Consider the following 7,931-nt stretch of genomic DNA (forward strand, 5'->3'; position numbering starts at 1 on the left):
ATTTTGACGATACTATCCAAAAGTGAAAAAAAAAATCTATAATATCTTTGTGGAGAAGACTTCTAAGATCTGTATTTGCCCTTGACAAACAATCTTAATTAAAGAGTCCATAAATTAGATTTTGGGTGAGGAAGACTTCCCAGCAGTTTGTACTTTGAAAAAGTCTCTTTTCTGGGACTTCCCTGGTGGTGCAGTGGTTAAGAATCTGCCTGCCAATGCAGGGGACATGGGTTCTAGTCCTGGTCTCGGAAGATCCCACATGCCATGGAGCAACTTAAGCCTGTGCACCACAACTACTGAGCCTGCGCTCTAGAGCCCGTGAGCCACAACTACTGCAGCCAACGCACCTAGAGCCTGTGCTCTGCAACGAGAGAAACCACTGCAATGAGAAGCCCGCGCATCACAACAAAGAGTAGCCCCAGCTTGCCAAAACTAGAGAAAGCCCGCGCACAGCAACGAAGACCCAACGCAGCCAAAAATAAATAATTTTTTTAAAAAAGCCTCTTTTCTTCTTTTATTTTTTTCCTTTGCTTTCAGGTTCTACCAATTGAATTAACTGGGCTCAGTCTCAGGTAATTGTGGGTTATGCTTACATTTCTGATTTTGTAGAGGTTTGCAAGACAAAGACTGTTGCTTCTGTTAGCGCTTGAATACTGGCCTTCAGCTTCCATTTCACAATGTGTGGGCTCAGGCTATTGGCCTCCGTTAGCATGTTGAGTTAACATTGCCCAAAGAACAGGTTTACATGCCCTGTTTTACAACACTAGGCAGAGGAAAGTTTCCCCAGTGAGACACAATGCCTATTCCACAATACAATCTGGTGAAACAAATGTAACCACTTTACATAAAGCCCATTCAAATACACCAATTTTCCTACAAACTTTTACCTCAAACTTTTTCATCAACTCTTATACCTCTAACCATAGCCTCCACTAGGACCTCATCAATAACTCTTGGTCTTACAGTTCTGGGTAGGGGAAGCACTCCTGGCCAGATATATCATACATTCCCAAAAAACACTCAAGCAATTTTGACATAACCTCTTCACATAACATTGCTCAAACTTTCCAACCTTTACAATCCTGTCAAGCTTTGCACTTTTACATTTTCTCAATCTAATTATAGCCCAAGTCAGAGTCCTACCAGTGGGTTTTGGTACCACGGCTTGTGGGGCTGTCACTTCAAGGAGTCCCAGAAACTTCTCTCCATCTCCCAGTTGTTTTTTCCATTTCTATGTAATATGCTTTGGGTACCCAGTGAGGCGTCGAGCCAAGGGACCCTGGTCTTTTGGTCAATTTTTAATGTGATTAATTGGTTTAACTGTTGCCCCAAGTGATTACCGATCAGATTTCTCATTGTAATTTTTTGTCTTCTGGCTTTTTAAATTTCTGCAAACTGAAGTAAATAGAGTGTAATTGTTGGGGGCCATTTAATAATGGGGGAAAAGCAGGGGGTCCTTTGGCCCACTCAACTCTAGGTAGCGCTGAATTAAAAACTTTGTTTTAACCCCATCCATGTCTGTTTTATTTGTTCCATTTCTTAATAAACATCTAAAGATTTCCACCCTGCTGGGACAAGTCCCGTGACTCTTCCCTTTCCAATTCCTCTTTGTTCCTCTTTCAATATCTGCTTTATTTACCTCATTTCTTAATAACCTTAAAGTTTTCTACCTTGTTGGGAAGAGTCCCTTGACTTTCCTCTTGGCTTCTTCCCATTCCATTGTTAATAAACCTAATGTTTTTACTAGTGTCTATAAGATCCGTGAGGGGAGGCTGAAACACCAAATTTGATAAAGCTTCCCAAACCATTTTTTAAGGAAGTTCTTAAGGTTAGCCATTATATTTCCTTGTATCCACATTTTAACTTGGTCTTTCCATAGGTACCAATAAAACAGCTATTTAAAATAAGAGCTCTCTAAAAATTTACAAATTTAGAAGTTTTTCCAATTCAAAAGACCCATCATCTGGCCATTGATGGGTAGGATCTCAATATTGACTCAAATCAGTAAGTCTTTTATGACTTAAACATGGATGCAGGAGGCATCGCCGCAAGAGAGTTCAAAGTATGCAGACATCACAAAATCAAGAAAGCTCACTGTCAAAGACAGTCTAGGATAGCAAAGTCCTCTGTTGTATAAGCAGTAAGAAGTGCGAGCACTAAGAAAGCAATGAAGGTTGAGACTACAAATGTCCCTTATGAACTGGGACCCCCTATGACAAACTCCCCCGAGAGTTGGCAGAGCCAGACAAAGAATGCCAGTTGCAAGTCCAGGTTGTTATCTGTGCTTCTGACCAATTAGCCATAGTTGCTTGGAATCCCAGTCTATTTGACTGACCACCAAATGCACACTGGTACATGCACCTTCCAGATGGTGGAGACCAAAAGGAATATTCTCACTGGTCATAATGCCAAGCACTCAAGACACAGTAAAAGATAAAAGGAAAAACTAATCAGAACAAAGGTTTTCCTCTTTATGACAAATGACACAGAGAAAAGAGAGACAAAGCAAAACAGTGATATCTCTGGGAAGAAAAGGATCACCATAGGTTGCTAAGTCCAAGGAACTAACTCCACAAATATTTTCTCCTGCTAATCTAATTTTAGAAAGAGAAAAGTCTCATTCCCAAAAGACCCTGAAGTTAGAGATCCAGGAGATTGACTGACACGGTAAGAATTCTTACCTTCTGCTGACTTTTGTCAGTTGTTCCAGGATCAATTAGCTGCAGCAGCCTCAGGGTGAGTAGTGTCCAGCCACTAAAGTTGAATCCCGCCAGTTATCCTGTCAGAGAGGAGGAAATTTTCCTTTACCTTTCTAGTTTCTCTATTTAAATTCTTTTAGACTGCTAAAGGGAAGGTAAAAAATAAACTTCCTGAATCTTCGGTTGCTTAAGAATAATCAGCCTAAATTAATTCTTGTGCCAAAGAGACACATTTTGGGGTGGCAAATTTTGCTGCCTTACAAGTTCTAGTTTGAAAGTGAGGTACTGGAGAGGAGACTGAAAACATAGGAAATGGTGAAGTACTGGCTTTGGTTTGCTGTCTTAAAACTTTTCTATTTTTTTTTAACTATATAAATAGATCACTTTAATAAAATAAAGAAGATATTTTAATAAAATATTAAAACCAAATGTTCAAGAATGCTTATTAGATTAGGTCTTTTAAAAAAAAATCTAGTTTATAAAAGGAACTCTGTTCTAATTACACTCAAAACATTAGTAAGTCTGTTCAAGGAAAAGAAACATAACAGGGACTTCCCTGGTGGCTCAGTGGTTAAGAATCTGCCTGCCAATGCAGGGGACACGGGTTTGAGCCCTGGTCCGGGAAGATCCCACACACCGCCGAGCAACTAAGCCCGTGTGCCACAACTACTGAGCCTGCGCTCTAGAGCCTGCGAGCCACAACTACTGAGCCCACATGCCACAGCTACTGAAGCCTGCGTGCCTACAGCCCATGCTCCACGACAAGAGAAGCCACCGCAATGAGAAACACGTGCACTGCAACGAAGAGTAGCTCCTGCTCACCGCAACTAGAGAAAGCCCGCGCGCAGCGACGAAGACCCAACACAGCCGAAAATAAATAAATAAATAAATAAATAAGCATAACAGAATGATTTGGAGTGGCCATGGGAATACTGTAAGATAATAATGAACAAAGTAAAACAAGTTCTACCAAAGAACAGACAACCCCTAATTCCTTTTTCACCATATATTTGTTGCATTAACTTGGCTAATTGCTAAAGTACACATGGTCTTAGATTCTCCTTTATTAATAATACTTTACTTGCGAGGGCTGTACAAATGGCTATCATGTACATGAAATAGTGCTCAACATCACTAAGCATAAGGAAAGTGCCAGTCAAAACCATGATGAGATATCACCTCACACTAATCAGAATGACTTATCATCAAAAAGATGAGATAAATGTTGATAAGTATGTCAAGAAAGGGAAGCCTTGTGCACAGTTGGTGGGAATGTAAATTGGTGCAGCCATTACGGAAAACAGTACAGAGGTTCCTCAAAAAGTTAAAAAGAGAACTTACAGTCTGATCCAGCAATCTCATGTCTGGGTTTATATCCAAAGGAAATTAAAACAGGATATCAAAAAAATACCTATACTCCCATGTTCACTGCAGTTTTATTTACAATAGCCGAGATATGGAAACAACCTGTGTCCATCAATGGATGAACGGACAAATACAACATGGTGTATATATATAATGGAATATTATTTAGCCATGAGAAAGAAGGAAATCCCATCATTTGCACACATGGATGACCCTTGAAGGAAGGCATTATGCAAACGAAATAAGCCAGACAAAGAAAGACAGATACTATACAGTATCTTTTATATGTGGACTGTTTAAAAAAAAAGTCAAACTCTTAGAAACAGAGAGTAGAAAAGTGGTTGCTAGGAGCTGGGGGTGTGGGGGAAATTAGGGAGAGGTCAGTAAAAGGGTACAAACTTTCAGCTGTAAGATGAATAAGGCCTGAGGATGTGGTCTAAAACGTGGTGGCTATAGTTGATAACACTGTATTATATGATTATAATTGAAATTTGCTAAGAGAGTAGAACTTAAATGTTCTTACCAAAAAAGAAAAAAAGAAACATATGAGGTGGTGGATTTGTTAATTAGCTAGATGGTGAGAATCCTTTTTTTTTTTAAGGTCAGCGCCGACCATTCACAGAAATAGCGAAGCCAATGCAATGGTCTTTGGACTCTTTTTTTTTTTTTTTTTAACTGAAGTATAGTTGATTTACAATATTGTGCTACTTTCAGGTGTACAGCAAAGTGATTCAGCTATATATAGTTTTTCAGATTCTTTTCCATTATAGGTTATTATAAGATAGTGAATACAGTTCCCTGTGTCATGTAAATAGTAAATCCTTGTTGCTTATCTATTTTATGTGTATTAGTTTCTTTCTGTTAACCCCATATTTCTAATTTATCCTTCCCCCCTTTCCCCTTTGATAACTATGAGTTTATTTTCTATGTCTGTGAGTCTGTTTCTGTTTTGTATATAGATTCATGTATATTACTTTTTAGATTCCACATATAAGTGATATCATGTAATATTTGTCTTTCTCTGACTTACTTCACTTAGTATGATATTCTCTAGGTCTACCCATGTTGCTGCAAGTGTCAATATTTTATTCTTTTTTATGGCTGAGTAATATTCCATCACATATATATATATATATATATATATATATATATCACATTTTCTTAAACCAATCATCTGTTGATGGCCACTTGGGTTACTTCCATGCCTTGGCTATTGTAAATGGGGCTGCTATGAACACTGGGGTTCATGTATGGTGGGAATCCTTTTACAATGTGTGTTTATATCATCAAATCCCCACAATATACACTTAAAATATCTTACAGTTTTGTCAATTATATCTCAATAAAGCTGGAGAAAAAAAAAAGAGGGCTGTCACAGTGAAGCTTTCAACACCTTTTCTAGCTTGAAGAAACACCCACTTTTTATCTGTCTCCCTCCACTTTACTTACTAAACCCTTATTCATCTAATACGTCTTAGCTCAAATTCATCCTCCATCCTTTCCTGGCCTCCATATCTAAATTCCGTACCCTTTATACTTTCTCATAGCACACTATCATTTTTATGGTACTTTTCATATTTCATTGCATACTTTTAAAGTTATTACTTTAGAAAATTATATACTTTAAGTTGTTATATACTTTGTGTGTGTGTGTCTATTTTTTTTTAATATCAGTTTTGCCTAGTATACTATAAGTAAGCACATGAGAGCAATGTCTGTTTTAGTTACAATCATATTCAGGATTGAACCCATTCCCTAACATGTAGGTGGCACTCCAGGAATATTTCCAAAATGAACCTGGAAACAGGCTTTCTAAAATACTTCCAAATTGAGGATGGGTTTGGAAATAATTTGACTTCATTATCAACCCTCTTAAAATCAAATTTTGATAGACTGGCAAGAAAGAGTGGCCTTTTATTGAGTCATAGAAAGAATAAACACAGCTAAATGATCAGTTTCACTTTCTCAAGTGTTTAAGAAACTTCTTTGTCTTTGTATCACATAGTATCCCATGTCAAAAGAAGTTGAGTTTTTTTGTCACTGTAAGACTGTCTTTTGTCATTATCTATTAAAAAAAAATACAAGTATTCATCAGAGTTCAGTTATTTTAAAAAGTGACCTCCTGTAGTGCAAACCCTGACAGTTGTGGGGGGTTTTTTGTTCATTTTTTCTTTCTTTTTTGTAATGCAGGTGCCTGACTGAAGCTTTGATTGCCAAGGCATCCACAGCAAAAGTGGTGGACTTCAAAGACAGCTATCTTGAATAAACACATTGCCAGTCACAGGACTAGATAAAGAGGCAGGTCACCTTCCCCACTGAGCTGCCTTTGTTTTGGGCCACTGTTTTTCCCTCCCCAAACTTTAAATTCCCGCTCTTATGTTTTAAATTTACCAATAAAGAGTGAGCCTATGTTTTAAATTCACCAATAAAGAGTGAGCCGGGGAAACCTTAGGCCCCTACCCTTGACCCCAATAAAAGAAGAACCCCAGGCGCTTGATCCCTCACACTTGCACTCTCTCTCTAGCCGAGACCTCACTGTGTGGCTCCAGGTGTGGTGCTGTGAGATTTCCAGTTTCTGTAAGTAATAAACCTTTATTTTTTCAAAGTTTCCTGATGGTTATTGCTGAAGGGCATCTTGCAGTCATAATAAGATCAACAAGGTTGGTCCAGCCACAACATTGGTAATTGGATTCGGACACACAATATCTCCCTAAACACTTCAATTCATTCCATTTCTTTCATTTTCCTCTCTACTTCGGCCACAGACCTAGTGATATGTAGAAGGGCAATAAGGAACTGCTGTCTTCCACTGCTGGGGTAAAACACTGTGTGTGCCCTGTTAATGGCCTTGTTAGACTTCCAAGCACTTGATTAAAACAACTTCTCCCTTAAAGATCTTGAAGAAAATTGATATTTATTTGTGTGATCCAAATTGCAAAGAGAGGATGTGCTCTGTCTCTCATTGCCTTTTATCTTAGGCTGTTGTTAAAAATTGGAAATGTTTATACATGCCCCAGCACAATATTTCTTCCTTTGCCTCGCAGCCTCAAACTTAGACAAGTGATCCCAGTAATCTCTTACCTGGACTTATTTCTTTCTTTGTTCCATGCTTCAGCTATTGCCCTACGCCCAGAGGATCACATCGATGATATCATTAGCTTTTCAGTAATTTTCCACAGCGTCAGTGTTCAGAATAAAAATATTCCCTCAAAGCGCTTTGTCAGAACTATCTCAAGGACCTCACATCTTTCTCCGTTATTATTGCCTTAATCATTAGCTACTCACAACCCTGAAGATAAACAGTGTTCAATACAGCCCGCTCAGCTCCCTCAACAGCCATACCCGAATTTTGGATGGCCTTTCTTTCTTAGCCTTTTTCCTTCCATCTTGTAGGTTGAGCCTAGATGGCTCTACCTGAAGGAAGCTATCCAATTTCTAGCTTCCTCTTTCCACGCTACCCTAGGAAATAGAGTAAATCATTTTTAGTAAATATTTAACGGATTTATTAATTTCTACAATGCTGGTGGTTGTAGAAAGCAGGCAATATGCACCATTGACTTAATTGTGGACAGGGCTCAGGGTTGACATCAACTGGGATACAGGGCTTGGATGAACTGGACAGGGTTCATTCTGATTGTGCAGTGTACATCATATAGTTGTTCAAATATCTTTTTTGAAATTGCTGGAAATTGCAATTGTTTGAAAATCACAAAATTTATCTTAGTTAAGGATCACTTGTTTGTAAGTAACAAAAGTATGTTCAAAGTATCATAAGCAAAAAAATATATAATTTATTGAAAGGAAGAGGAGTACTTTATGGAATTCAAGGGAAGGAAGTGCTGAGCCTCATGCCAGACAACATTTACA

Source organism: Orcinus orca, chromosome 3 (assembly GCF_937001465.1).
Source record: "Orcinus orca chromosome 3, mOrcOrc1.1, whole genome shotgun sequence".
NCBI lineage: Eukaryota > Metazoa > Chordata > Mammalia > Artiodactyla > Delphinidae > Orcinus > Orcinus orca.